A 27,712-nucleotide genomic window follows, 5' to 3' on the forward strand; every position below is an offset into this window, starting at 1 on the left:
CTAAGTGAGGGCAGGCACCTCACTTAGACTATTACAATCTCCAACCAGACCTTCCTCAAACTCCCTCAAATTTGTGTCACATCTGGCTTTCATAACAAATGAGTTCAACACTTCTGAGTTACATAGTTGGGGTGCTCATATAACTAAAGAATCGGGAAACAGTTGAATGTAATATTCAATAGCCTGCAGATCAATATGTATGTTTGTTTTCAACTTCAGAAAATGCCTCAGTGTAAGTAATGGCAATGTGCCTTTTAGTAGCAGAGTGAATGTTTTAAGGGGCACTTCCTTAAAATTTCATCTGGTATGAATTATTCACAGGCAGCATATGGAGAATGGATGAGAGACTGAGGGAGTGATTAGTCCCGTTATCATAGCAATAGTTACATATTGCTTTTGCATGTCTGGATAAAACACAATTTCACCTTAGACTGAGGCTGTGAATGTAGCCTCCAGATGAAAATGTATTAGCTAGGTATATCAATATTTAATGTCTAGAAGTCTATGTAGTATTTTTAATATCATTTAGCTGTGAGCACAGTTCATGGCAAGGTTGAGATGTGTCTTGAAGATTTTTAAAATTTGCAATTTTTAAAGTAACAGTTTTTGTAAAACAATAGGGAAGTTAACATTAGAGTTTTGTTTATATTGCTTTCCCCCCCTGATTTTTCGTTTTGGAAGGGTTTTTTAAATCTATGTAAAAGCTACAGTTGTAATCTAAGTAAAAATGTGCTCCAGATGGGGAGTTTTAATCATGAAGTTTTTCATTTGCTGATTACAGTTATTGATGGAGGGGAGGCAGTTTATAGAGAACTTAATGTTATTAAAGCCAAGCTTTCATCTTTAACACAGTGTAGGTTAATTCATCTGTAATATAAATAAGTTTGTTCCTTTGGTAATATTATAGGATTGTATGATAATCTAAATTTTGGACTTCATTAAAGTGGACAAATAAGCCTGCTTTTCAGAATGGATATTGTATATTTTCAAGACAGCCAGTGTGGTGTAGTGGTCACTGTCAGACTACAGTCTGGGAGACCCAGATTTAAATCTTCATTGTGCAGTGGAAGCTCCCTGGATGATCTCAGGCCAGTCTCACACTCATCCTAACCTATCTTGCAGGGTTATTGTGAGGATAAAATTGAGGAAGGAGAATAATTTAAGTCACTTTGGATCCCCACTGTGGTGACTGGACTATTAATGAAGAATTTATTTTTATTTATGGGCAATCTTTCTCCCTTACAGAACTCAAAGCAGTTTACAATATAAATGATTATATAATGCTTTGTGGTTTTTATAATAAAACAACGATTATAAATATACATAAAACTTAAATCAGGACATCACAGTTTAATATCCGGATATCACAATTTATATCAGGACTGCCAGTAAAAAAACCTAAATCAGTCAAAAGTAGTCCTAAATAAAATTGTCTTAAACTGCCTTCTGAAGCTGAACCGTGAGGAACCAGGTATATCTCCCTAGGGAGACTGTTCCATAATCATGGGACTGCCACCAAAAAGACCCTTTCTCATGTGCCCACCAGACAGGTTTCTTTGATTGGTGGGTGTTATGTATGTGGATCTTTGTCAAGTATCTGGGTTTTCCTATTTAGCTCATCGGAGCTGGGAAGACGGAGCTTGGGGAATTAAGAACAATGGGCAGCAGAATCCAAATACCTGCTGCCCTGCACCAATCACAGGGCCCCGGCCAGTTTGAATCGCCCAATAACCTGCTAGTGCAGGAACCCAGAGTTATATATAGTTAAGGCTCCATTGGCCAGTTGTCTAGTCTTGTACGTGCAGCCACCTACTATGCTATAAATAAAGAGTTTTATCACCAGTGCTGCGCCTCATCTATGCATGGAACCCAGTATATTATAGTGGCGACGAAGATGGGATCCAGATGAGTGAGGCCCAGAGCCAACTGGCATCGCCCAGTGCACTGAGCTCCAGTGCTGCCACGCAACAGGCACCTCCACCTGGCCTGACCATGGCCACCGCTTCTGGATCGCAAAACTCCATTCCAGAGTTCAACACAGCACAACCCAAAGTCTGGGAATCCTGGGTCAAACGACGCAAGTACCACCTCGTGGCCCAAAGAATCAAAGACGATAAACCAGAGATGAAGAAGGTCATCTTGCTGAGCAACTGCGGCATCAACACCTTGCAGCTTGCAGAGAGCCTGGTCGCACTGGTAACGCTTGAATCTTCATCCTTTGACCAGATCATCAACGCACTGACTGGCCATTTAGTTCCAAAGCTGACTCACCTCACCTGACAGTTGCAGTTCCTCCACCGGAATCAAGAGCCAAATGAGACTGTAGCGACCTACCTCGCCTGCCTGCGTGACATGGACATGAAAGTGGAGTACAGCTCCTAACTTGAAGACACCCTGCTAGTGAAATTAACTCACAGTCTCCGGAACATGAAGGCCTGTCGAAAGATTGCAGCCAACCCCACCCTGGCGAAGGCTCTGCAGATAGCCACAGCCGCCGAAGATGTGAGCAAGGAAAAGGGCTGCCGCCTGGTTGCTCACCAGCTTCAACCTTCCACAGTGCTGGATGCTGCTGAAGGAGACAACGCTCTGAAGCTACATCAGGTGGGTCAACAAAAGCCACAGCCACGTGCAGCTGAACCGATGAACCCCAGGACCTGCGCCAGCTGCAGAGAAGCCCACAACTGACGCTCCTGTAAGTTCCACAACACAGTCTGCCACTCATGTGGAAAGACTGGACATCTGGCATGGGTTTGCAGGTCGAGGACACCTCACCAGATTCAGGGGAGTGCATCATGCCTGAAAAATGGCTGCCGCCACCAGGTCACATTTGTGGAGGACATTGAGGTACTCACTACGTCGGGATCAGGTATGCCAATTTCCCATGTCTCCCCCTGATAAGTTTAAGGTGACTATGTCTGCAAAGGGCAAGCCCTGCCCCATGGAAATAGACTATAGGGTGGGCCAGACAGTCATCTCAGCAAGGACCAACCAGCAGCTGTGTCTCGGGGGGGGGTCCCACTTGCAACCATCCCCTTTTGTAGTCAGGGACTTCCAGAAGCGCAAGGTTGCTGTACTGGGGTGGGGGCGGTTCCCGTTCAATGCAGTAAATTCATGGGTATCTTACCCCTAATAGTGGTAGAGGTGGACCTATGTAGCCTACTGGGGCAGGCATGGTTTGAGCCACTGGGAATCCGGGTCACGGGGATCCATCAGGCTTTCTCCGGGACTTCCAGGGCATGTGCGAGGAGTTTTCGATGGAACATTGGGTACTTACACCAAACCCCCAGTAACCCTAGACCTAACCCCAAACATGCAGCCCATAAGGCTGAAGGCCCAGCGGGTGCCCCTGACACTGAGGCAAAAAACTGAAGAGGAATTAGACCGTTTCGTAGCACAAGGGGTGCTGGAACCAGTAGCCAATATAAAATGGGAGACCCCCATAGTAACCCTGGTCAAGCCGAATGGCAGTAACCACATTTGTGCAAATTATAAATGCACCATTAATAAGATGCTGCAGGACCACACATATCCCATGCCCGTTGTCAGTCACATGTTGGCGGGAGCTGAAATTTCTGGGAAGCTGGACTTGGCCCAGGCCTGCCAGCAACTTCGCATGGATGCCGCTACAACGGAGGCCCAAACTATTGTTACGCACAGGGGGCTGTTCCAAGTCAAGTGACTGCAGTTTGGGAAAAACATGTCCCCGGGAATCTTCCAGAACTGAATGAACTCTATTCTCAAAAGTATCCCCAGGGTCCAACCGTTTTTTGATGATGTGTTAATCGTCGCCACCACTGAAGAAGAGTTCGCCCTTCGCTTTCAGGCTGTGCTTCAGTGTTTTGGTGGGGCGGGTCTCAAAATGAAAAGGGAGAAATGTTGGGGGTTTTCACCATTGATTTCTTGGGCTACCCAGTGTACCCAAGTACCCAATGTTCCACCAATAAGGCCGAACTACAAGCCTTCTTAGGCCTCCTTAATTTTTACCACACCTTCGTCCCTCACAAGGCGGTGGTAGCAGAGCCCTTTCACAGGCTACTGGACAAGAAGGCCCCATGGGTTTGGGGACACCGGCAAGCTGCCGCCTTTCAGGTGGTTAAAACGCTACTGACTTCCAACAGCTTGCTGGCACACTTTGATGAGTGGCTACCCGTCATTCTGGCCTGCAACACCTCTCCCTACAGGGTGGGTGCTGTCTTAGCCCACATGCTACCGGACAGCCGCGAGGTCCCAGTAGTCTATTATTCCCAGACCTTACAAAAGCCAAAGCGCAATTATGCGCAGATTGATAAAGAGGGGTTGGCAGCAGTCATGGTGGAGGTAAAGAAATTCAACGGCTACTTGTATGGTCGGCCTATCACCATCCTGACAGACAATAAACCCCTATGAGTCTGTTTGCTCCTGACTGCCAGAAGCTACAAATGCTATCACTGCGGTTTTTGCGGTGGTCCATCTTCCTCTCGGGCTACCATTACAACCTGCAGTACCAGCCCAGGAAAGCCCCTCCGAGATCCCCAACCCAACAGTGAGAGTCAACCCATAAACCCTGGTCATGCCTACACCTTGACTTCGCAGGGCCATTGCCAGAGCAAACGTTTTTCCTTATCATAGATTCATATTCCAAATGATTAGAGGTCACCCATGCAGCATCCACATCAACCTGAGCCGCCTTGGGTGCCCTGCACAGGGTTTTCACAACTCACAGCCTGCCTGACACGCTGGTCTCAGACAATGGGACGACTTCCACATCGGCCAAGTTCCAAGACTTCTGTGACTGAAACCTAATAAAGCATATAAGGTCGGCCCACTTTCACCTGGCCACCAACGGCCAGGCAGAAAGGATGGTGCGTGCAACAAAGGAACCGCTCTGCCGCATCATCCATGAAGACTGGGAAGCTCAGCTGGCAAAAACCCATTTAGCTCAGCACTCCATCCCCAGCTCTGCCACCGACCGCAGCCCGGCTGAACTCCTAATGGGCTGTAGGGTGGCTACCCTATTAGACTGCATGCTCCCAGACCATGCCCCTGTTCTACAAGACATGCCAGAGGCAATCCGGGCTCCCAGAGGGTTTGACACAGGATTTGGTGTTCGCCAAAAACTACGGGGGGGGGGAGGTCCAGCATGGATTTCAGCACGGGTTTCAAGGGTGCTTGGGGCTGTCATGTACGAGGTGATCTCGGAGGACAGGTTTACTATGAAAAGGCATATAGACCAGTTGCGGTCACGTGAGGCAGGAATGAAGGAGATAGCACAGATGACACACCAGCCCAGCCAACTCAAAGAGGAACCGAAGCAGCACAAACAGAGGATCCGGTCCCTACAGCCCTGATGGCCAGAGAAGCCGTGGAGGAACCTGAGCCGCAGTCCACACCAGGGATCCCCAAGGTCCAGGGATCGCCGGCCATCGTGCCAGCATTACTAGAACCACCACTGACAACCTAGGCAGAGGCGAGCGTGGCCCCGCCCCCTCTGGTGCTCAGACAATCGACACGAGAACACCGCAAGCCAGCGTACCTCAAGGACTATGTCCGTTAGGTCTTGCAAACTAAGGGGGGAGGGATGTTACGTATGTGGATCTATGTCAAATATCTGGGTATTCTTATTTAGCTCATCGGAGCCAGGAAGATGGAGCTTGGAGAACTAGGAACAATGGGCAGCAGGATCCAAACACCTGCTGCCCTGCACCAATCATAGGGCCCCGGCCAGTTTGAACAGCCCAATAACCTGCTAGTGCAGGATCCCAGAATTGGATAAAGTTAAGGCCTCGTTTGCCAGTTGTCTAGTCTTGTACGTGCAGCCACCTACTATGCTATACTTAAAAAGAGTTTGTTATCACCAGTGCTGCGCCTCATCTATCCATAGAACCCACTATATTATAGTGGGGCAGTCAGGAGGGCTTCTTCCTGCAATCTTAATTCCTGGGCAGGAAAATATGGGAGAGGATGGTCCTTCAGGTTCCTCAGTCCCAAGCCATGTTGGGTTTTAAAAGACAAAACCAACTTTGAATTGGACTCAGGAGTGGATGAGTAGCCAATTTAATTGCTGTAGAATTGGGGTCACATGCTCCTATTAACTGGCAGCAATCATCAGTCTAGCTGCAGCATTCTGCACTAGCTGCAACCTCCAAATACTCTTCAAGGGTAGCCCCAAGTAGAGTGCATTGTGGTAATCTGGTTTAGATGTAACTAAGGCATGGATCATTGTGGCTAAATCAGACTGAACCAGGAACAAACATAGCTGGATACCAGATAAAGCTGGGCAAAAGCACTCCAAGTCACAGCAGCTACCTGGTTTTCTAAGGTGACCACTATGTCAAGTAGCACTCCCAAGCTAAGAACCTTGATGAAGGACAGTATAACCTCATCTAAAACAGAAGAGAACTTGAGTCCCTGGTCTGCCTTTTTACTAGCCCAGAGCACCTATGGTCTTGGCAGGATTCAGTTTCAGGTTGTTCAAGTTTATTCAGTCCATTACTGACTCCAAGCACCAGTTTAGAATATCAAAGATGAAGATACTGGATTTATATTCCGCCCTCCACTCAGAATCACAGAACGGCTCACAATCTCCTTTATCTTCCTCCCCCATAACAAACACCCTGCAAGGTGAGCAGCTTCCAAATTAGATGAAAGCAGCCTCCAAATTAGATGAAATAGAAAGGTAGAGTTGAGCATCATCCTCACACTGGTGATGCCACAGTCCATACCTCCTCATGACGTCTCCCAGTGGCTTCATATAAATATTAAATAGCATATGGGAAAAGATGAGAAGCTACCATCTCTATGTGGCCCAGACTAAGAAAATCTTAGAGGCCTAATGGCACCAGCTGAAAATCTATGCACATGATTAAATAGTGTGACCTGCTTTTAATCTGTTGTTTTATTACGTTTTAGCTGTTCTGTATGCTTTAGATTTTACTTTGTGATCCACCCTGAGACCACTTGTGGCAAAGACAGAATATAAATGGAAATGAGAGAGAGACCAACCAACCATCCACAGGCCAACAGCAATGGGGCAAAACAGAAATTCCTGTTCTGCGATGAGCTCCTAGATAGGGCTCTAACCACCTTTCAAACAAGGTGTCCCTTAGTCCCAGTACTGAGAGGCAGCTTAGTAAGATACTATTGGTTGATAGTAACAAAAGTCACTGAGAGATCCAACAGAACTAGCAGCATCACATTCCCGGTCTTGTTCCCAGTAAAGGTCAGTAAGAAGTCAGTAAACAAATGCATTAAGAGGTAACTCCAAGGCAGAGTTACTCCAAGTCCATTGACTTTAATGGGCTTAAACCAGAGTAATGATGCATAGGATTGTGCTGTGTATCTAATTAAAACTTATTTCATTGTTCACTGATTTATTCAAGATGTCACTGAAATTCTATACAGTATTATTATAAATCTGATTTTTATTAATACCAAATCATGTACAAAATATGAACTACTGGCAGCAACAGTCCCTTTTATTGAGCATTATTTTTGTTTTTAGTTATATATAGTTAGAAACACATCTATGGTTATGTAGATGTTCTGATGCTTACGGGTTTAAATAAAATTACTCAATAAAAGATGAAGAAATAAGAATGTGTGCAAATTTTTCAAGGCTGAATTGAAGTGTTAAAATCCCCGAAGTTTTAAATATAAAATGTAAGATATGAGTGATATTGGTATAACTGTGCTAACAAGGAATTGGGAGTGGGGTATGCTGAAGGAATTGCCAAAAATCTTAGTGGTGAGATCAGACATTGCTGTATGTCTCCTAAGAATCTCATTTGCATATAGTTAATGAGCTAGATACTCTTATTGGCAGACAATGATACATTGATTTTTGTGAGTTCTTTTAGCCCAGGATCTCTCTTCAAAATACAGACAATTCTGCTGTTTCTGTTAATCATAGCTGCAATGTTTTATACCATAATACAGGGCCTTTTTTTGAGCAGGAATGCACAGGAATGCAGTTCCAACTGGTTTGGTGTCAGGGGGTGTGGCCTAATATGCAAATGAGTTCCTGCTGGGCTTTCTCTACAAAAAACCTTGCACGAAACAATGGCGGCATCAGGGGGTGTGGCCTAGTATGTAAATGAGTTCCTTCTGGGCCTTTTCTACAAAAGAAGCCCTACATAAATGTATGCAAGGGTAGCAGTGATTGGAAGGCATGAAAGCAGCCCCTTTAGCAGCTCTTCCAGATATGAGATTTTCAACTGATGCAGGCAGATCGGACAGGCCATCAAGTATGTGATTGCCACATGAGATGCACAACATTTGGCAGCCCTGCTGTGTATTCAACACTGAGATCTTCCTAACCTAATGATGCAGACTAAAGCTGCCTTCAAAAGCCTCTGTCTGAAAAATTCATTTTCCGTACACTTGGCTCTGTATATACTACGTCGCTGTCAAGCTTTTGAAAGTGAATTAGTTTAGGACACTACCACTGTCCACATTATACATTATGCTAATTATTTTTACTCAAGAAACAGAAATAAAGACTGGTTGTTTTATAGACCTTTCAGAAAACACCAAGAACAAGCAACGTAGCAGAATCCATTAGTATCTGTGTTAGCTCAAATTATTAGGTCATACTAGCTCAGGTTAGTACGTTCTGGGGATTATGTTATTCATATGTACAAAGGTGAATAGTATTGGATATTTCTGATGACAGTTTTCAGGACCATGTACCAAAATCACCAATGGAAATAGTTGTTACCTAAGTTTAAGAAAATTATTTGGGACAAGATGAAATATTGGGGCTGGTCTAAAATAGTCACCAGCAATTTAATGCTCCAAAGAGAGATCTAGTAGATTCCTAGGAAAGTTCTGCAGAAGTCTTTTTTGAAATAAGCAAGGGCACGTCTGCACAAGATTCCTTTGTGCAGTGTGGAATCAAGCATTCACAATAGATGTAGATTTGCATGACAATGTGGACACAGCAAGAGAAACAGAATTTCACCTGATAAATCAGATGTTGCAAGAACTAGCTAACATATTGTGTATTATCTTTAAAGTCAGAGTTTGCCTACTTTTATGACCATTTATGAATAATTTCCATACCCCAATACTTTTGGACAAGAACACCTAGAAGGGGGGGGTGTACTCTACAACCATGGATATTATTGTTATATATGATGGATTTTATGCTGTGCCATCTAGTATAATTATAAATGATATTAGATTATATATTGCTTCTCTGTTTTATATAGAGGCCTTTGAAATGGTGTATAGACCATATGTCTAATTATTTCTCTTTCTAAGTTTTCACAGGATGGATTTTTGGAACAATCTTTTTGTCTCAAGAATTTGAGAGTTCAGATCGTTTCTTTTGGTTGTATCTGTCTTCGAGGCTCTCAGGTGGTTAAGACTTTTGTTCAAATAACTCCTGATGTTAAGGTCATCCAGAGCTTTTTTTCTGGGGGAACGTGACAGAATGGAGTTCCAGAACCTCTTTGTGGAAACAAAATTCTCAACAAAAATGTTTAAAAGTTTATGAGGGACACCCATGTGTTTCTCCATTTCCCTCTTGAGAGTTCCAGCACTTTTTTTTTACAGAAAAAAGCCCTGAGGTCATTAGTTACACCTTTCATTTGTAGGTGCTGGATCAAGAGAAGATGATACTATTTTATCTGTTTTGGATTGCTTGCTTTCTTTTTCATTACTTCACAAAATCTGTTGATACTGTTTTCTTCAGCACCTTAAAACTTCCTTTCTGAGAGCTAATTTTTTAAAACCCTCTAGTATAAGAAAGTAGATACCAGTGAAATCTTTGAGACATCTATTCCCTGTCAAAAATAATCATACATTTTAAATGAATTTTATCTTTCTCCTTTATCTAATAACCAAATGCAAACATAATACATGCAGAATTGTTATACTGGAGACTTTCCCAAACACATAAACCTACTTCTTTTGTTGCATTAATTCTTGAAAAATAATGAGTATTTGTGGTATCTATGAAGTCTGTCCAGATATCAGTAAGGAGGGGGAATACATTACTCTGGAAACAATTAACTGTAGGAAACTGAACAGAAGCACAGGGGCCTGGAGAGCAGAGCTGTGGCCATCTAGTCAGTTTCCAAGCTTCCTGGGGGTGAAACCGACTGGAAGCTGCAGGGCAGTTTCCCTTTCTTTCCGCAGCTCCTAGGAGAGCAGTTTACTAGGGCACCTTCTTTGAAGGGCTGTAACTCAGCCTCCTCCCCCTCGAAATCCAATTCACACCAAACTTGGAAAGCCAGCAGAGGAGACTCCACTGAAGAGTTTGCTGCAAAATTTGGCATCACTAGCCCACTCAGGGGCTGTTCTACTTCCTGAACCAAATGAACCAACAAACAACAAATTGCTCAGGAAACTGAAAAAAACACAAACTGAACTGAACCACCTGTTAGCCAAATTGCCTTTTAAAACAATTTTTTGGGGAGTGGTGGAATTTAAGTTAGGTAGGCAAGATGACAAAAAAATAGTGCGGGGTCGATAACCTATGTATACCAGAGTCAGTATTTCCCAAGAACTTCTGAGTCAATGATGAGATGTGTCTAAAAGTAAATTAATTTTATTTAAGGAAACTCAAGCATACAAGATAAAAATGTACACACTTTACATGCAGATCAGAGCTAAGAAAAATAGTTATGAAATGATAGGGACTTTTGCATTAGCAGGAAATGTCGTTGGTGGATAATACTGTACCTGTCCAGAAGAGAAGCAGAAGTTTGACAGTAAAGAAGGCGAAAGGGGAGAGCATGAGACAGCCAGCACCCGCAGTAATGGGCCCAAACTGATCAGGAATGGGGATGGCTCCTCCAGCAAAGTAGTGGTCTGGAAAAAGTCATACCTGAATTGCATAAATATCTGCCTTAATTAGCAAAATTTGTGACCTGAGGCAGGATCCCATGATGGGATATCCTGGCAGGTTAATGGTTCTCAGGAAATTTAACAATAAGTTTCAAGTTTATTTTATTACTCAGTGATGAATGTTTCCCTGAGTAAAAACATACACTAAACAAAAGAAAATCAGAGAGGACATTTTAGGGTCTGATGGTTTGTTATAGTGAAACCTCTTGAGAAAGAGTGGGGAACAAAAGGGATTGGGAGAGGAAAAGGTGAGTGGCAGGATCTGTCCAATGATCATCGGAAGGTGAAGAGATTAAGTCCATTGTCAGAGGTGTAGTGACAGGAAGATTCCTTTGTTTGCCAGTGCTCAATATGATTGCTTTACACCAGTTCAGGGGTGGCCAAACTTACTTCACGCAAGAGCCACATAGACTAAAATGCCAGATGCTTTAGAGCAGCAAAGTGAGAGGTGGGTTTGGGGGGAGTGGCCTAAAAGTGACATCACAGCAAGGGGACGGGTTTCAGTGACAGATGTGACATCATCGGAAGAGGTGGAGCTAGGAATTGACCTGTAGGATTGTAATGAAAATGACCAACTTGTGTGAAGTTTAAGTATGGAATTCCTTTCCATTTGTCCCCTCTTTGCACCTGTGTAGTCAGATGTGCTTTGCAATGAATAACAGCGATGGTTTTTGCTTCTACATAATGGGGAAGACAAATTAGAATGGGGAAGATAAATCAAGATTTTTTTTTCCTGTTCAGAGCTAATTATAGTGCTGTGTATACATTCTGAATGGTGACCCCATGCATGCGTGAAAAGAAACCTTCCACCCAATTTAAACCATTGTCTTGCATAAATGATATCTCCCTTTTGGTTGAGGAAACAAGCAAATGCTGTACTGTTATGACTACATCTCATGGATGTTGGATGGAAATAAACTATACAAGATTGCTAGAACTAATTGTCTTCTGAAAGTTTTTTTCTTGAAAGAGATACTTTGGCAAGTAGTTGCTCCCAGTATTGAAGACTCAGGCGGGGGGGAAGGGGGAGAGCTGGAAAGAAAGATTGAAAGGGGGGAAAAGCTGAAAAGAAAAACATGGAAACAAAGCTAATAGATGGGAGAAGGGAGGAATGAACATCCCTCCCCAAGAAAAGAGGAGGAACAGAAGAAAGGGGAAAACATAGAAAGGAACGAAACAAGAGAAAGGGAAAGAGTCAGAAAGGTTGAGGAAAAAACTCTCTTCTCCACCAATAGCACTCCAACTCACCCGCCCCCAACAAGAAGACTCCTTCCCACCCACCCACAAGCGCAGGAGCGGCTCACAGCTGCACTCCCCTTCTCAGTAACTGCCCTCCTCCCAGGTGTGGCTGAGCTGCCAGAGAGGCAAAAGTACATCCACGGGCCATGTCGATGCTGCCACCAGCTCCATTGCTCGCTTCTGAACACCCCCCCCCCCAAAAAAAAACTGCCTCTCACACCCACCCAGGAGCAGCTGAGCTGCCCGCAAACTCCACATGACTTGCAAAGGCAGGAGTCCATCTGTGGGCCATGTGGACTCTACTGCCAGCTCATCTGTGCCCCCCGCAATTACCTCCCTCCCACCCAGGAGCAGCTGAGCTGCCACTTATCTCTACACCCCCCCCCAACTACCACTTATCTCTACACACACACCCCAACTACCTCCCTCCCACCCACCCAGGAACCACCATTTTTGTGTTCTGTGCCTCTCCCAAGCCCAGACTCCTCAGCCTTTCTTCATGCGGAAGGTGTGCCAACTCCCTAATCCTCTTGGTTGCCCACCTCTGCAATGTCTTTTTTGATATACGGTTTCTAAATGAGTCCACACTGTAGATCTACACAGGGGCATTACAATATTGGCCATGTTATTTTTAGTCCCTTTCCTAATAATCCATAATATAGAGTTTGTCTTTTTTTACCTCTGCAGCACACTGGATTGACACTTTCATTGAGATATCCGCTATGATCCCAAGATCTTTCCCTCCCTCTGTCTCGGCAGACCTCAGTAGCCTATACATGAAGTTGAAATTTTTTGTCCCAGTGTTCATCACCTTACGCTTAGCAACACTGAACTTCATATGTTTCTTTAAATCTCCCCCCTCCCTTCTTCTTCTTCTTCTCTCTCTTTCTTCCTCCCTCTGCCTCCCTCCCCCAACTATTTTCTCTCTCTGTCTCTCTCTCTTCCCCCTCCACCTCTTTCATTCTTTCTTTCCACCTCTCTCTCTCCATATTTCTTATTTGTTTCCAACTGAGGGAGCTAGAGAATACTTGTCAAAACATATCACTTTCAAGAAAAAAAATTCAGGAAACAAGTAGTTCCAGTTATCTAGTTGTTCAATTTATTACCAACAAAGAACAGTTACAAATAAAAATTGGTTTCACATTTGCTAGTCTCTAGGCTTCTGATACAGTGGCTGAATTTAGTGATAGTTGATTTACTAACCTGTATATGTAACCAATATCACACCTGAATTCCTTAAGAACTGCCAGGTGTATGCCATCAGGACCTGGAAACTTACCAGTTTTTAAGTTTCTCAGTAGGTCTAGAACGTCATCTCTGGTCACCTCAATTTAGCTCAGTTCTTCAGACCCCCTTCCTGAAAATCACGGCTTTGGCATGGATATTTTCCCCTGCACTTTCCACTGTGAACACAGCTTCTCTTCCATCTCCCCGTCTTCCTTTAGTAATCCCTTTATTCCTTTGTTATCCAAAGGTCTCACTGCTTCTCTGACTGGTTTCCTTCTCTGGATATGTTTATTGTTTGTCTTGATGCTTTTAACAACCTGCTCTTGGTGTAACAACCTCTACATCTTTCATCAGGTCTTGACATCCACTTAGAACCAAGTCCAAGATCACTCCTCTGGTTGGCTCTGTGACCATCTGTTCTAATGCAGTCCTTTATGATGTCTAGGAATATCTTTTCTACAGCATGATTTGAGCACGTTTACCCGATCAGTGTGAGGGTATTTGAAGTCTCCCAGTATAATAACATGATCTAGTCACGTCCTTTATTTCCTTCTTCATTTCAGGATCAGCTTCAAGGCAGGGTTTGATCAAGTGGGCGATAGTACAACCCCACTTTTAAGTAACCCTTAGGGTCCAGTATTTCCATCCATATAACTTCTGTTGGGGAGTTTATTCCCCTAACTTATTTTATTCTATGTACTTTTTAATGTGCAGCACAATCCCAGAAGTAGCCTACCCCTCCCTGTCCTGTCTGTGTACCCAGGAATGATTGCATCCCATAGATAGTCCCCATTCTACCATGTTTCTGAGATATTTACTATGTCTAAATTGTCATTGAACAAGCACTCCCGCTATCCCATCTTAGCTCAGAGCCTTCTAGCATTGGCACATAGACACCTATAATGTGTTTCCCTCTCCAGTAACCCTCACCTCTCTCAGCCCTTAGTTGCTATTGTGCCCTCATTCCCAAGTTCTGTCACGTTCCTATTAATATCACCCTGGGTGTTTACACAGTCATCCATCTGGACTGATCTGTCCTGAACCAGATGCTTCCCAGCTCCTGTCAACTTTTCCCTCCAGGATTAGTTTAAAAGCTACTCAGCCACCTTTTTGATATTACTCACCAGCAGCCTGGTTCCCTTTTGGTTTAGGTGAAGCCCATCTCTTTTGTAAAGGTTTGGCTTTTCTCAGAAAGTTCTCTCCAGTGCCTAACAAAATCTAAACCCTTCCTCCTGAAATCACTTTCTCATCCATGCATTGAGATCCCTGATCTGTGTAGCTGGCCCTGTGCATGGAACCAGCAGCACTTCTGAGAAGTCTACCTTTGAAACCCTGGCCTTTACTTTCTGTCTGGTAACCTAAATTTTTCCTTCAGGACATGCACCATGACTGCTGACTCCTCCCCAGCACTATCTATCAACCTATCTAGACAGCATGTGATGCTTGCAACCATCACACCATGCAGGCAAGTTACCATGTGGTCAAAACGCCTTTCTCAGACTCTACTCTCTATATTCCTAATAATCAAATCACACACACACACCAGCCTCCCAGGGGTATCCTGGATATGAGATGATACTGGTTTATTGCCCAAGGAAAGGGATCACATTCCTCCTCTTCAGACTGGCACTCTCTGACCTCCAGACCCCCACACTCCAAAACAGCAGAAGAACTGTCAGCTCAGGAGAGGGACTGTTCTGGTAAGTCCCTGAGGGTCTCTTCCTCAAGCCTCTCTCTTTACCTCTGCTTCTTCATAATGGCCATCCCAGCCTCAAGGGAATGAACCTGCTTGCTGAGACTCACAAGCTCCATGAAGTGAGCACACACCCATGATTTCCACCCAGTGGGTAGGTAATTGTACATGTGTCACTCTCTGCAAAACACTGGATAGCCCCTGCTTCTTTGCTGGCTTTCTGTTTTCATAACTGGTTGGTGGTTTAAAGGTATCTAGAGTTATGGGCACAAGGCTCTGCCTGGGAGGAGCCTTACAGTTCAAAGGCCCTCAACCCCAGTTTCCCAGCAGCAACAGCAGAGGGTAGGGCCTGCAATCAGTCCTAAGCAAACAGACCTTGTTCAATGAGCAACAGACCAAACAAATGACCCAAATAGACTCAGCAAAAACGCCACTCTTTAGTAGACTACAAACTTTGTCCTCTCACAAAGCAACCTCAGTTAATGCTCCCCAGAGGTTTAGCAGTTTAGGAAAGTCAACAAGGAAAAAAACATCTTCCCAGCATCTCTCTCCTGGGTTCTTTCTCCCAACCTAGTTGGCTCAGTTAATCAGTTCCAGTTGGTGAATCAGCTATGGCTTTCTTAAAGGAGGACAGCCTGGACTCCTTTATATCCAGGTTAAATTACTGCATTGTACTTTAAGCAGGGTTTCTGGATGTTGTTTGATGTTAATTTTAGACAGCTGTATTATTCTTTTGGTTTAATTATTGTTTTTGCCTAAATTTGTAGGTCGTCTCCGGATCTTTTTGTTGACAGCACAAAATGGAAACGTTTTAAATAGATCTAGATGGAAGACTCAGTTTTAAAAGTCAGCTCTGGTTTTTGGTTTCTTCCCTCCTTTGATAACACCTTCTATATCACACCTGTTCCTTTTTTATTGTATCCCTTTAGGCAAGAAATAGAGTTTCTATTCATCTCAGTGGGTCACACCATTCTTCTGGTGTTTTATAAATCGCTTCTTGCACATAGGGAAGTTTCATCTCCTAGTAGCATAAACAGCTGTCATGAGAGTTAAATTTACATGGCAACACAGGAGAAGGCAGGACTGATATTTCTATTGCTCCATCAGGTTGTACATGGGTTCTAGTGAGCTTCTTGGGAGAAGGGCTCAGATCCCATTGGTGAAACAAAGGTCCCACACAATGTAAAGATGCAGTTGAATCAATGTCTACAAGGCTAGTAAGAGAGTGAGGTAAACCATATAAAAAAGCTGTGATTCAAAGCTTACAGGGTAGCTCAGTGTGAAATGTAGATGGGAAACAAGAATGGAAAGTTCAAGTCAAATTATACAAAAAAAATTCTAGCTCCTCTATCCCCTGGTCACACACACTACATGTTTTTTTTCCAGGTTCAGTCCCCAGCATCTCCAGTTAAAAGGATCAGGTTGGAGGTGATGTGAAAGTCCTCAGCCTGAGATCCTGGAGAGCCCCTGCCAATCCGAGTAGACAATACTGACTTCAATGGACCAAGGATTTGATTTAGGCAGCTTTATGTGTCCATGTAGGTGCTTGCTGTTGTTGTTGGTTACTGTCACAGTAGACTTTGTTATCTTTCTCCTGTTTTCCTCTGCTCTATGCATCCCAACAACATGATTTGTCAAACTGTGGTTGTAAGCTGTTAGGAATCTGCTGTCTTAACCCTTGCTGTAGTCAAAGTACAGATAAGATGCAGATCTTGCATCATGGTGGCATGCAGTGAGTGAGACACCCCAGGGTCCCACACCCAGTGATTGTCTCGTGCTGACAACCATAAACAAGTATAACCCTCATTAGCTCAAACACATAAGCAAAATAGTCATCACTGAACAGAACTGGGGATAGACTGAGTTTTGAGACAGTGCACATCAGTCAACTAATCTTATTCTAATAAGGCTTCTGTGCCTCTGAAAGCAGCAGGACAGACAGAAGAAAACAGATGGACCTTAACCTACCAGTGCATTCCCTAGATAAGGCTACACGCATAAACTTCCCATTGAGCATGATTTAAAAATATACGGCCCCTGCTAAAACAGAAAGAGGCATGCAGGGCAGAGATGTTCCACCAGGCCTTTGGTTGAGGACAGTGATGGGAAAATAAATAGTTCAGCGCTCTCAGATTCCCCAACCCCTCCCTCCTTACCTACTCTTAGAAGCTAGGGAGTGGCAATGTTATCTAACTTGTTCGCCATCTGAACTGTTTTTAAATTAGAATTTTTACTGTATTTTAATATTTAATGTACATTTGACTTTGATTATTGTCATTTTTAGAGTGCTTTATTCTGATGTAAGCTGCCCTGAGCCATGCCTGCAGGGAAGGTCAGTCTAGAAGTTTAAATTTTATTTATTTATATTTTGATTTGTATCCCGCCCTTCCCACCAGAGTGGTTCAGGGCGGCTTACAGCATATAAAAACTAACATAGGTTTGGCTTTAAAACATTACATAGCAGCAGTTAAAACAGTAGGTTAATAAAACATAGAGCATAAAACATAAAAACCAGTGGTCTGTCAGAATGCACACTACCTCCATCCAAAATTCTCAGTGTCGGTTAGTTGTAGGCCAGCCGGAAGAGGACTGTCTTGCAGGCCCTGCGGAACTGCCCGAGGTCCCGCAGGGCCCTCACCTCTTCCGGCAGCCGGTTCCCCCAGTAAGGCGCCGTTACTGAGAAGGCCCGATCCCTGGTAGATTTCAAACGGGCCTCCTTTGGCCCGGGGATTACAAGCAGGTTTTGCGAACCCGATCTCAGTACTCTCTGGGGAACATGTGGGGAGAGACGGTCCCTAAGGTAGGCAGGTCCTAGGCCATATAGGGCTTTAAAGGTAATGACCAGCACCTTGTACCGGACTCGGTATATTATTGGCAGCCAGTGCAGATCCCGAAGCCCCAGTCGAACGTGCTCCCATCTTGGGAGCCCTGATAACAGCCGGGCAGCGGCATTCTGCACTAACTGCAACTTCCGGGTTCGGCACAAGGGCAGCCCCATGTAGAGGGCATTACAGTAGTCCAACCTCGAGGTGACCGTAGCATGAATCACCGTTGCTAGATCGTCGTGCTCCAGGAAAAGAGCCAACTGCCTCGCCCGCCTAAGATGAAAAAATGCAGACTTGGCAGTGGCTGCTATCTGAGCCTCCATTGTCAATGAAGGCTCCAATAGTACCCCCAGACTCTTGACCCTGTGCGCCGCTGTCAACGGTGCCCTGTCAAAGACTGGCAGGGGAATTTCCCTTCCTGGGCCCCGACGACCCAAGCAGAGGACCTCTGTCTTCGCCGGATTCAGCTTCAGCCCACTCAGCCTAAGCCACCTAGCTACCGCCTGTAACGCCCAGTCCAAGTTTTCTGGGGCGCAGGCAGGCCGGCCGTCCATAAGTAGATAGAGCTAGGTGTCATCAGCATACTGATGACAGCCCAACCCATACCTTCAGGCGATCTGGGCAAGGGGGCGCATATAGATTGGCGGGGATCAAGGATAGAAGCGTCCTCCAGGAAGCTGTTTTAATTGCCGTTACAAAAAGAAGTCCCCGTTTTAATTGTCGCAACTCCTGGTTATACCAAGGTGTCGGCTTTAAATGAGGGTGCAGAGGATGCCTAGGTGCGATCTCATCGATGGCCCTGAAGAGCCTGTCATTCCACCACTCCACCAGGTCATCTAAGGAATCGCCAGGGGGCCAGGGATACCGCAGGGCCATCAGGAACCGTTACGGGTCCATCAGGCTCCGTGGGCGAGCTAAAATATGCTCACCGCCTAAATGAGCTTGAGGTGGGACATCCACACGAGCCTTGAGGGCATAGTGATCTGATCATGGCACTGCTATAGGAGCAAGATCGTTCACTAGAACTCCTGCCGCGAAGACCAAGTCTAACATGTGCCCCGCCTGGTGGGTGGGCGTTGTAACTAATTGGGAGAGTCCTAGTGTCGCCATGGAAGACACCAGGTCCATCGCCCGATTGGAGGTCGCGTCATCGGCGTGAACATTGAAGTCACCCAGGATCAAAAGCCTCGGGTGCTCCAATGCCCAGCCTGCTGCGGCCTCCATCAGGGATGGTAAGGCGCTAGCCGGTGCGTTAGGTGGTCGGTACACCAGCCAGATCGCCAACCCCTCCCCAATGTCCAACGCCAGACCGGCACATTCAATGCCCTTGATCTCCGGGGCCGGGAGAGCCCGGAAGGAGTAAACCTCTCGTATGAACAATGCCACCCCTCCCCCCCGCCCGCTAGTCCACGACTGGTGAAAGACCGAGTATCCTGGGGGGGGCATCTGGGAGAGAGCTACGGTCTCCCCATCGTGCACCCAGGTCTCGGTTACGCATTCCAGGTCCAGGTCCTGCTCAAGCAGGAATTCCCGAAGGATGGAGGTCTTATTATTAATGGACCTGGCATTACATAACATCAGTGACGGAGGCGAGTAATTTTGCCTGCCCCCACTACCTGTCACCATCGGGATGGGACGCAGACTGGAAGGTGGTCGAGCACTATCTTGTCTCAGCCTCCTTCCCTAACATTTCCGCCTGTTCCCACTGTCATACCTTCCCCTCCCCAGGAGTACCGGAATCCCCAGGCCAGTCATCTCTTACTGGTATAATAAAGAAATAAAATAAAGGTGGCAACTGTTCCAAAGGAACAGCTGGATTCACACTGGTTGTTGAAAATACTCGTCATTAGATTTTATTATGGCCTTTGTTTCACTGAAAGTAGAGAACATCTTTGCCTCAGCATCTGATGTAAGGCTGTTCAATTTCCTATGGCGACCTAAGGCTTATATTGGGACAGTACTAATAAAAAAGCTGCACAGCTGGTAATGATGGCCACATGGGGAGGGTGAGTAGCAGTGGAAGGGGAGAGCAGTTACAGTTAGTACTGCTTCATGTGTCACTACTACATGTGTCCAGACTCTGATCCTGCAAAGAAGAGGGAGTCTTATATTTTTGGCCAGCAATAACAGTAGTTGAAGAAAAGTGTTTGGTATTTGTTCAGAAAGGCTAATGCATTATTACCTTCTCCCATCCATACTGGGAACTTCAGTTGCAGAGTTCATAGCCAGCAGGAATTCTCTTTCAGCATGCTTGTTGTCTAATTTACCCTGCAAATGACACTGCTGCTTTATGTGAAAGAATTTAGTCCCAGTGCACACTTGGGAGTGACATGGGAGACATCTTCAGACAACATATTTTAAGTTAGAGAATGGATCTACCTTTCCTTGTTTATCTTTCTGGAATGTCTTGTCTTGACTTGCAGGAATGGAGTTGAGTGTTTGAATCTCTGTCTCTGGTATTTTGGACAAGACTGTTTGGACAAGAAGGTTCTGAGAGGATGAGTGCCCTTTTTGAACTAAAACCTTCTACTGTAGGTCTCTCCATCAGGTTACCGTTTCTCTGTTTTACTTCTGTCAAAACAGCAAAATACAGGGCCTCGTATCACATGTCTCAATGTTGGAGTTTATAACCTTCTGATGGTGGTGTGCTATGATGGGTTAACCGGAATCTTATCCTCCATCATGGCTGTATTGACAAAAAGCAGGAAGGAGATGGCAGCAGTCCTTTTGAGATCTTCAGTGGGAGTTGTTTAACTTTCTTTGCCATTATGCCTCTCTGTTACACTCCTGGTGATAGTATTATTTTTTGGAACTTGCAGCAGCAGCATAGTTATGCTGTCACCATGTAACTTGTGCTTCAACAAGATGCTCCATGATACTGGCATATGTTTCTTTAGAAGGGTGGATCTCAGCCTTGTTTGAAATCCTGTCTTTATTCAGCCTGCATAAATTGTAAATCAGACTTCATTTGGTATTATTTTAGGTGACTGTAGTGGTTTTGCTGTTCTCTCATATTATCTGCTGTTGGTAACTTCTCAAGCACAGCTAGAGATGAAAGTGGCTATTTTAGCAGGGTCTTGACTGTCACCTTCTATATAAAGAATACTTAATAGAAAGAGTTGTGGCATTTCTGAAGGTAGATTTGTCAGACAGTCATTACTTTAAAAGTTTATTTCTTAGTCCCAAATGAGGTAATAAATGACCTTTAATGCTATTTATGAAATTTATACAATTATCCACTGAACCAGTATGAGTTATACTTTTGAGATTTTGTTCATCCCAGCCAACTAATCATTATATTCCCAAACTTTTATGGTGAATCAAATGGATTTCTTGTGGTTCTTGTTGCCCTACTTGGATTTAATAAAAAGAAAAACCCAGTGAAAGGAACCTGTAGGCTTTCACAGCCCTTCTAAATAAATGCTATGATGAAATAGTTGTTAGTGTGATCAAGCAAATAGCTGTTAGTGTGACCAAGATGATCATTTATAGCAGGGGTGGCCAACGGTAGCTCTCCGGATGTTTTTTGCCTACAACTCCCATCAGCCCCAGCCAGCATGGCCAATGGCTGATGGGAGTTGTAGGCAAAAAAACATCTGGAGAGCTACCGTTGGCCACCCCTGATTTGTAGAAGTCACAGTATTTGGATTTCAGCCATCAAGGAAGGAGAAATGTGGCATTTTAAGTAAGCAGCTTCCTGGCTGTGTTCTCTTTTTACTGTTAAGGGAAGAACAAGTGCAAATACTCAGGCTGAGTGCCTGAGATACGGCAGAGCACTTTGGAATGATTAAACATAGGGTGAATGACAGCTTAAAAAACAAGGACATGGCTTCCTTCGTTTTGCGAACAAATCATTCCACTAAAAATGCAGATGGAAAAGATCAAAAAATGCCTAAGAGTGATGACAGGTTTATAAGTACTTTCAGTATCAAGCACTAAAATGATTGCCTTATTTTGAGGGGCTCTTCTCACTTGATATTAGTTGTTTGATGGTGTTCAGTTTGGTGTTTTAAAGCTATAAGACTTAGAATGAAAATTCTGTGGGGTCTGTATAAGGAAATCAGACAGCTTAGAGGTTTAATTATCTGCATTGCTCTTAATCGAGGGATTATTTTGGCAGCCAAAATAAGCATTATAGTATTTCAAAATGGAAGTGATTTCAACACTATTTCAGAGTAACTCATTTACTTAGTTAATTTGCACAGGATATTTATTGTTTGCCAGATCATGTTAAAATAAATTCCAGTTGGCCGTGTTTAGTCTTTTGCAGGAAAAAAAAGTCTTATGACTAACATTTATTCTGGCATAAGTTTTTGAAAGCAATCCTGAGCAGGTCTACTCAGATCTGTTCAATGGAGCTTACTCCCAGAATAGAGTTCTTAGGATTGCACTGTTGGTGGACTGGCACCAACATTATTATTTGGTAGATATATTGGACAAGCGGGTCAAAGCAGAGGAACTGTAGAGGGAATGGGGGGAGAAATTCTCCAGTGAAATGAACAGATCACCTCCTTCTGAATTCTGAATGAATTCTGAATTCTTGAAATTACCTATTCTAATTCAACCTCTATGTGAAAGGACCTGGCTCTCAAAGGCACTGGATTATGGTAAATTTGTTTTGGTCACATTCCTCACCACAGCATAGTTAAAAAGGGCCAAAACAGTCTAGTTTGATTTTCTCCCAAAAATTAGGGCCATCCACCTTTATATACTGTTCTTATCCCTAGTAATCCATGATATTTAGATTTTAAATGAAAATCAGATACTCTTCCTTGAAGAACAATAATGTCTGCTCCTGTAGTAACACTACAAAGCAATAGCCTATCCTGTAATCATTAAAAGCAACAGAAGTTTCTTCTTTGGTTAAATATATATCAAAAAAATCCCATAATAGTAATACATTAAGTTATTGAGCCAGTGTGATATGGTAGTTGAGTGGTGAATTAGTATCTGGGATATCCAGGTTCAAATCCCTCCTACCTGCCATCAAGTTTGCTGGGCAGCCAGGGCAATTCAGTCTCTTTCAGCCTAACCCTCCTCTCAGAGTTTTAGTGTAAGGTTAAAATGAAATGAGAATGATGCATGCCAGTCTGACCTATTTGGAGAAAGGGTGAAGATTGACTGATCCTTGCCAGCATGTGAAATGGCAGGTTATGCTATTATAGTTCTCATACATGTGCTTATAAATGCACTCACACTAGAAACAACATACAGACACACAGAGAGAGCAAGCAAGCTAAGTTCTGTGGACCCAGGGAGAGAGATTTGAAGCTTATGGTATGGTAGCTGACAAAAAGAACATTTGAAAACAGTATCTCTTTCTAAGATCCAAAAGAGGAATCACAGATACATAACAATTAGGATTGTTCTTGGCCATTACAGTGACATGCATACTCTGATTCCAGATTACACAGACAAGTCAACTGAGTAGGAGTGGACATAAAAAAAAGTTTAATCTGTAGCATCACTATCTAGGAGAGCTGTCAAGCCAAGCCTGGCAAATGGAGGGAGGGCTTGGGGATGGGGTCTTGGGGGTGCAATGTCAATTGCATTACTATATTACTTTGGGGGGAAAACCAGAAGTGCCATAGAAGAGCTCTATAAATTGCTGGAAACCATATTTCCAGTAATTCCTATAGCTGCCCTATGTCTCTTCTGGGTTTTCCTGATAGCAACGCAGCCAACATTGCTTTCTTCCCCCCTTCCTGCCACCATCACAGTGGGTAACAGAAGCCTGCAGATGGGAAGCCTTCAACAATAGTAATTACATGACGTCCATGTAACCTCTATTATAGCTTTACGTTACCTGCTAAAAGTGCATCTTTGGTCAATATTCAGTTTTCTTCCAGTCTATAAAACTCTAGTTGGTTGTCTGATAACAAGGTTGTGCATGTAGGTTGAATTAAATTCTTGCTATGAATTTGACTGGTATTTTAAATATTTATCTTATGATTATCTTGCCACTTCAACAGGCCTGGCCATTAAAGTGTACAATTACAGATGCCTTTCATTTAAATGTACCTGAATGAGTTTTGGTGGAGACCAGAGAACATTTAAGTGGGAAAATGCCCCATGATACCTGAAGAGCCCTTGATGTGTATGAATCTAATATGCATCACTGTGGCAGATGTTCATAGTATTTTGATTGTTCAAGAGAGAGCACCAGTGGACCAAAGGATCAACAATTCTCTTTGAAAAAAATATTTGAGGTATAAAATATATAAGTAAACCAGTGAATTATTGGTATAAGACCGTTATGGTTATGACTTCCAGAGCTGGAACATGGAGAGTTGAGCCGCTTCTCTCAAGAGGAGCGGACCAGAGCCTCTGTTCTGGGTGGAGAAGGCGACCTCAACGCCTGCTGCCTGCTTTTCTCAGTGAGGGAAAAGGCCAAGACATGCTCAGAAAAATTCTGAGGGGATTAACTTTAGCTGACGAGGAGTCCCAGTGGGGTTCCTTGTAGGCTTTGAAGAGTCCCCGATGAAGAATTGCATTCCAGCGTCTACAGAGGATTTCCGTGGTCATTAATTTGACTTAAATTCATCATGTTTCAAGCTTTCTTTGGACTATTCTAATATTTAAATATTTATCTCTGGCAAGAACGGTGTTAAGAAGGATATATTGGGTTGCAAGGTAAGAAGATCTTTATCTATCATTCCGGGACTAAAATCAATTTTATTTGAGATAAAGATTAAGATTTGGACTTAACTACAATATTCTAAAGTTGTAAAGAAGAGAAGGAGGTAATTTTGGGACTTTTGGAATTTAAGAAGCAAAGTTAAAAGACGAAAAACAACTATTGTTTAGAATATTTGTGGTTTCTGCAAAAAAACCCGCATCGTCACTGAGTTGCTGAATTGGAAGACGTCACAGGAAGTGGCGTCATACAAGTATCGTGAGATCTCTCAACCATTGAGAACGTGACTTTGTGGCAAGAAAAGCAGGAAGGAGCCATTAGAAGAAGGGAACTTTTAAACCTCCTGGCCTTCACTAGGACTTGAAAATCATAGAGAAATTGTGGTGGCCATTAAAGGAAGGTCAAAAAATTTAAATATTCAAGAAAAAAGAACGAGACTTTAAAAATTAGTGGAGCCGGCAGATATCAGGATTACAAAGTGAAACATATTGGATTATAATATTGGAACTAATTTTGGTGGCTTTTTGGTGAAAAAGAAAAAACTTTCAAAAGGGTCTGAAAAATCGCAGGCGCCATTTTGTGCATTTTTAAAACTTTAAAAAATAATATCTTGAGTTAGGAAGCCCTGAGAACGGTGATATTGGGCTTATTGAAAAGGGCATTTCCCAATCTATAAGATCCTATGGTTTAATTTGAATTTGGTAAGATCAACTTAAGAGCCTATTTTGGTAGTGGGAAAACAGCAATGTCTGATCATAAGCCGGCACCAAAACAGACACGTGCAAGGACTGGTTCACTTGAGGAAGGCATAATGCCTAAAATTCAAGACCAATTGGATGCTATGGAGGCAAGATTGGTCAAAGTGATGAAAGATCTAATAATGAACAATAAGAAGCAATTAATTAAAGAACTAAAAAAAATGAAACAAGGGCAGAAGTGGTGAAGACAGAAATTAAAAAAGAAATTGGATCTCAGAAAGGATCTCAGAAAGGATTCACAAGCAACATTAAATAAAGTACATGTGGTTCAAAATAAGGTGAAGGATCAAGATTCCATGATCAACAAATTGCAGGAGAAAGTAGTTCTGCAAGATTGTAAGTTAATGGAAAATCAGATACGTCTGAGAGGAGTACCTGAGAATGAAAGAGCTGACTTAAAGACATATATAATAAGAACTATTGCTGAGTTTTTGGAGATAGAACCTGATGAATCAAGTTATCTTTATGATTATGTATACAGGGTCAATTCATCGTTTGCCAAGAAAAACAAACTACCAAGAGATGTGGTAGTAAAATTTATTTCAAGAGACATTGTGAGAAGGATTTTAAGAAAACAATTTGAAAAAACATTGGAAATTGATGGAAGCAGAGTAAGAATCATGAAAGAGCTGCCAAGAAAGGTTATAAATGACAGAAGATTGTACAAAAAATTCACTGACAAGCTGCGGGAGATGGATACTGTCTGAAGGTGTAAGTTTTGAATATGGAGGAAAGAGGATTACAATTACAAATGTACAGGAATTGAGGAGATTTTTTGAAGAAAATGTGGGATTTGGGGATATAGAATAAAAAAAGAATCGTTATGGATAACAAATTAATATCTTGGAACGTAAATGGACTAAATTCACCGCAAAAAAGAAAGGCTACATTTCACTGGATCAAGAAACAAAAATGTAATATAATCTGTTTACAAAAAATACATATTAAACAATTGGATTATAATTTTTTATGGAACAAACAATTGGGTAAGGAATTCTTTTCCTTGGCTAAGGAGAAAAAAAGGGGAGTGATTTTTTTATGTTAAACAGGAACTGGATCCAAAATTGATTTTTAAGGACAATGAAGGAAGATATCTAGCTGTGGAAGTGACGATGAATGATAAAAGGACGTTGTTGGGATTGTATGCCCCAATGGGGCGAAAGACTCCTTTTTTAAAGACATTGTACAACAATTAGACCAAGTGACTTATGAACAAATAATGGTAATGGGAGACTTTAATGGAACAATTATTAATAATTTGGACAGATCGGGGGGGGGGGGGGGAGAATAAAGAGGGGAAGTTACCAAAGTCACTTTTTGACTTAGTGAAACAAGAAAGCTTGGAAGATATATGGAGGAAATTTAATCCTAAAGTGCGTGATTATACTTTTTTTTCAGCTAGGCATAACTCTTTCTCAAGAATTGATATGTTATGGACTACAAAAGATCTTGGACTTATGACGAAAAAAATAGAGATTCTTCCTAAAGTTGGGGCTGATCACAATCCATTGATGTGGTCGGCAAAAAGTGTGAAAAAGATTAGGAGATGGAGAATAAATGAAGATTTGCTACAGAAAACTGAGATAGTGACGTCTCTAGAAAGGGAAACTAAAGCTTTCTTCCAAATAAATGAAAAGGAGGACATTCAATTCCAACCTGTGTGGGATACGTACAAAGCAGTAATGAGAGGTATTTTAATTACAATGAATAATAATAAAAGAGCCAATGAATAATGATAAAAGAGCCAAAGAGAAACAAATGTTGGATATTCAAAAAGAGATTGGGAAAAAAAAGAAAAGGAACTTAAAAAAAGATCGGGAAAAAAGAAACTAATAAGGGAAATTACAATATTGCAGAATCAATTGAGACATTTGTTAAATAAAGATGTAGAATGGAACCTTAAGAGACTGCAACAGAAATCTTTTGAAGGAGCAAATAAGCCTGGAAAATACCTGGCTTGGCAAATGGAAAAAAAAGGGGGGAAATAAATTTGTGAACAAAATTGTATCAGAAGGTAAAGAAATTGTTGACCAAGCAGAAATTAAAAGGGAATTTTATAAATACTATGCTAAGTTATTTCAAGCTCAAAAGGTGGAGAAAAGAAAAATAGATGCATATTTACAGAAAATTCAAGTAAATTCCTTAACAGAAAATATGGAAAAGGTATTAAATGAACCAACTGAAAAAACTGAAGTTGAAGCAGCTATAAATTTAATGAAAATGGGAAAGGCACCGGATCCAGATGGTTTTACAGCAAAATTCTACAAAGTCCTCGTAGAGACATTAGTACCGAAACTTCAGAAGTTGATGAATATTATAAGGATTGATGGGATAATACCAAATACATGGAAGGAAGCAACAATTTCGTTGATACCAAAAGAAGATAGAGATACAACAAATGTAAAAAATTACAGACCAATTTCATTACTTAACAATGACTACAAAATATATGCTAGGATACTAGCAGAACGACTCAAACAGCATTTGAATAATTTTATCAAAG

General features: G+C 42.7%; 1 protein-coding gene across 3 annotated transcripts in view; it reads left to right on the forward strand.

The window, feature by feature from the left end:
• Positions 1-27,712, forward strand: part of SRGAP1 (SLIT-ROBO Rho GTPase activating protein 1) — a 166,486-nt gene that overhangs the window by 48,318 nt on the left and 90,456 nt on the right. The window lies entirely within an intron of this gene.

Source organism: Heteronotia binoei, chromosome 8 (genome assembly GCF_032191835.1).
Source record: "Heteronotia binoei isolate CCM8104 ecotype False Entrance Well chromosome 8, APGP_CSIRO_Hbin_v1, whole genome shotgun sequence".
In the NCBI taxonomy this organism is placed as follows: domain Eukaryota; kingdom Metazoa; phylum Chordata; class Lepidosauria; order Squamata; family Gekkonidae; genus Heteronotia; species Heteronotia binoei.